Here is a 4,841-nt window from a genome sequence, read left to right on the forward strand (position 1 = left end):
TGAAAGGCAACCAATCGATGTGTCTCTCTCACATTGATGATTCTCTCTCTCCTCCTCCTCCCTCCTCCTCCATCCTCCTCTTCCTCCTCTCTTCCACTCTCTAGAAATCAATGGAAAAAATACCCTCTGGAGAGGATTGACCAAGAAAATAAAAATAAATAAAATCCCTATGATAAAATGAGAAGAGTTAACACTGAGCAGTCCCTGGTCATTAGCAAATGGCAAATCTTTCCAGGCAGACTATTAAAGAATTTCTTCTCTGGGAATAGAGTGTGCTTCTCTTAAAAAAAAAATATAGGCGGAGGAAAATGGCGGAGGCTTAGACGGACGTGTTGGTGCTTTGTCCCAGACCAGATAAGGGCGAGCAGCTGAAACGGGTACAATACAGCCCAAACAAGCAGAGGAGATTCAGCTGAGAGACAGTCTGCAGCCAGGAAAGACAGAGAACTCTTAGAAAATGGGGATGGTTAGAGATTGACGGGAGAGGAAGAGAGAGAGAGATAGAAACATCAATGATGACAGAGAATCATTGATTGGCTGTCTCCTGCATACCCCCTACTGGGGAGCAAGCCAGCAACCCGGCCACATGTCCTCACCAAGAATTGAACCATTACCTCACTGAGCCAAATCAGCCAGGCGAGTGAGCTTCTTTTGCTCAAGAAAAAGTCAGGATGTTATTAGAAGGTACATACTTGCAACTAGTAGATAAATAAGTCTTAAAAATCTAACACACATACAGTAATTATAGAGAACAAAACTGTATTATAAGCATTAAACTTGCTAAGATACTAGATCCTAATTGTTCCCACCACTGAAAGAAATGATTCATCATGTAACATGACAGAAGGGTTAGCTAATGCTACAATGGCAATTTTATTGCAACATTAATTTATCAAATTACTAGGTTCTACCAGCATACCCTGGAGATATTGTCAGTTTGGTTCCAAACCATGGCAATAAAGTGAATATCACAATCACATAAATGTTTTGGTTTCTAAGTCCATGTGAAAGTTATATTTACACAATACTGTAGTCTACTAAGTGTGCACTCGCATTATGTCTTATGTACATACCTTAATTAAAAATACTTTATTGCTAAAAAAAATGCTCTCATCTGAAATATGGCACCAATAAAACTAAGAAAATAATCCCGTGTGCAATTGTATTTTTTTTTAAATGAAGAATAAATTTAACCAAGATGGTAAAAGACCTGTACTCAGAAATTTATAAGATACTGAAGAAGATACAAATACACAGAGACCCAAGATAGTGGCCTAGATAAACAGAGGTACTTTCATCCTCCCACAACCACATCAAAATTACAACTAAAATACAGAGCAACCATCATTCAGAACTGCCTGAAATCTGGCTGATGGAAGTCCTACACCTAGAGAAGTAAAGAAGAAAGCACACCGAGACTGGTAGGAGAGTGGATGCCTGGAACAGGCTGGTCTGACACCCATGCATGGCTTTTTTCAATTGGGAGGTATATCTCTGCTGCAGAGGACTCCCTTGAGGAGTAAGGGGTCCCAGCCCCACACCAGACCTCCAGCCCACGGTTTCAGAGATGGAAAGAGAAGTCCCCGTAACTTCGGGCTGGGAAAGTGGCTGAGTGACACAGAGGCAGTTGGAGCCCCAAGCAGTTCCTCTTAAAGAGCCAGCACACGAACTTCCATGGACTCACTCCCTCTGAGCTCCAGAGCTGGGACAGCAGCTTGAGGGGATCCAGGGGCACACGGAGAGGAACTGGATAGTCTACCATTGGAACAAGAACTGAAGGGTGGCTTTCTCCCAGACAGGGGTGCTTGCAGGGGTCATTGTTCCCATACTGAGACCTCACCTATTGCAGAGCTGACACAGCCATATCTGAGTTTCCATCAGTCTAGCTCACAATGTTCGCCCCACCCTGGTGATTCCCTGAGACCCTGCCCCATTCCATTTGCAGCCGCACCCAAGCTGTTTGCAGCAGCTTTTCTGTATGAATGGCTTGTCCCGGTTCAGGCTTCATACTCTCCTAAAATTTCTCAAATAAGCAGCACTTATCTATCAATAAGTGACCCAAGACAGCTTGGCCTTGCCTGGGCACTTCTAAGCCCAACACAAGTAACAACCATCTGCAAATATCTCTGTAGTTCCTGCTGGGTGGCCCCAAACAGTGGCTGACTTTTCACATCCTCGGAGGCCCCAGAGTCAGTGCTCCCAGTGGACAGCTTCAGACCACAGCAGATTGCAACTCTACACATCCACAAGCAACACACTCAAGGGGCAGACTCAGTGAGCACCAAAGCCCCACTGAAGCAAGTCCTGATCTATAGGGGCGTCTCCTGCACAGCAGCTCTCCCACTATAGTCACAGCTGGTCCTCACAGCCAATTGGCCTGGAGGTCATTAGCCCTCAGTGACGCCAACAGCAATCAAGGCTCAACTACAACAAGACTGTGCACACAGCCCACACAGGGGTGCACCTAGAGTGCCCAGCTCAGGTGACTGGGGTGTCTGAGCCACTGGCCCCTACAAGACACCTACCACAGAAGGCCAATTCCAGGAGACATAGCAGCTCTACCTAATGTGTAGAAACAAACATAGGGAAGAAGCCAAAATGCAGAGACAAAGAAACATGAAATGAAAGAACAGAAAAAATCTCCAGAAAAAGAACTAAATGAAATGGAAGCAAGCAAACTACCAGATCAGCGGTCACCAACCTTTCGGACCTCACTGACCACCAGTGGTCATCGGACCACCAGTTGGAGATGCTGTACTAGATATAGAGTTCAAAACAATGGTTAATTAGGTTGCTCAAGGATCTTAATGAGAGCTTCAAGGGACTTAGTGAGACTTTCAAGGATCTTAATGAGAATTTCAAAGACATGAAAAAGGACCAGTCAGAAATGAAGGATGAACTGACTGAAATAAAGAAGAATTTATAGGGCTCCCATAGGAGAGTAGAGGATTTTGATAATCAAATAAATGATTTGGAATATGAGAAAGCAAAAACACCCAATCAGAAGAGCAAAAAGAAAAAAAAAAAGAATCCCAAATATGAAGATAGTGTAAGGAGCCTCTGGGACAACTTCAAGTGTAACAACATTCACATTATGGGGGTGCCAGAAGGAGAACAGAGAGAGCAAGATATTGAAAATGTATTTGAAGAATTAATGACAGAAAACTTCCCATACCTGGTAAAAGAAATAGACTTACAACTTCAGGAAGTTCAGAGAGTCCCAAAAAAGAGGAACCCAAAGAGGACCACTCCAAGACACATAATTAAAATGTCAAAGGTTAAAGACTAAGAGAGAATTTTTAAAAGGGTAACAGAAAAGCAGTTAGTAAGAAGAAGAAGAAAAAAAAGGTCAAGTATATGAACAATAAAATGGCAATAAATACATATCTATCAACAATTGAATCTAAAAATCAAAATAAATGAACAAGGAATCTAATGAGCAAAATAAAATGCTGAATAAAATAGAACCAGAGGCATAGAAACCTGGAACAGGCTGATAAGTCTCAGAGGGAAGGGGGGAGGAGAGGCAACAAGAGATTAACCAAAGAACTTATATGCATATTTACCTATGGAAACAGACAGTAGGGTGGTGAAGGCCTGGGGTAGGATGGGAACTGGATGGAGGGGGGCAATGGGAGTAAAAAGAGGGGCATTTTAATACTCTCAACAATAAAGATTTTAAGAAAAGAAAATACAAATAAATGAAAGCATATAGCATGCTCATAAATAAAAAGAATTAACATCATTAAAATGTCCATACTACCCGAAGAAGTCTATCAATTCAACGCAATCCCTATCAAGGTACCATTGGCATTTTTCATAGAACTGGAACAAATATTCCAAAAATGTATGTGGAGCCACAAAAGACCCTGAATAGCCAAAGCAATATTGAGAAGGAAGAACAAAGTTGGAGATATCATTCTACATAATATAAAACTATACTACACAGCCATAGTAATCAAAACAGCATAGTATTGGCATAAAAACAGACATATAGATCAATGGAAAAAAGAGAGAGCCCAGAAATAAACCCATGCCTATATGGTCAGTTAATATGTGACAGAAGATGCAAAAAAGATACAGTGGGTTAAAGAAAATCTATTCAATAAATGGTGTAGGGAAAACTGGACAGATACATGCAAAAAAAAATGAAAGTAGACTACTTTCTTGCACCATATACAAGAATAAACTTGAAATGGATTTAAGATTTAAATATAAGACACAAAACCATAAAACTCCTTATAAATAGGCTGTAAACTCTCTGATATTAATTGTAGCAATATTTTTTCTGATCTATCTCCACAGGCAAGGGAAACAAAGGAAAAAAAGCAAACAAATGGGACTACATCAAACTAAAATGGTTTTTCAGTGCTCGCTTCGGCAGCACATATACTAAAATTGGAACAATACAGAGAAGATTAGCATGGCCCCTGTGCAAGGATGACACACAAATTTGTGAAACGTCCCATGTTAAAAATTTTAAAAAAAAGATTTTTCACAGTAAAGAAAACCATGAACACAATGAAAAGACAACCCACTGAATGAGAGAACATATTCACCAATGATACATCTGATAAGGGGTTAATATCCAAAATTTCTTTTAAAAAAAAACAAAAAAAACATAAAACAACACTAAATAAATAAATAAATAAATAAATAAATAAATAAATAATTTTTTAAAAGATCCAATTTAAAAATGAGCAGAGGATCTGAATAGACACTTCTCCAAAGAGGTCATACACCAAGGCTACTCTCTGTGCTTCTTGGACTTGTAAATCTATTTCTTTCACCAGGTATAGGAAATATTCTCTCACTATTTCTTCAAATAGGTTTTCAATATC

The sequence above is a fragment of the Myotis brandtii genome, unplaced genomic scaffold, assembly GCF_000412655.1.
Source record: "Myotis brandtii unplaced genomic scaffold, ASM41265v1 scaffold485, whole genome shotgun sequence".
Classification (NCBI taxonomy): Eukaryota; Metazoa; Chordata; class Mammalia; order Chiroptera; family Vespertilionidae; genus Myotis; species Myotis brandtii.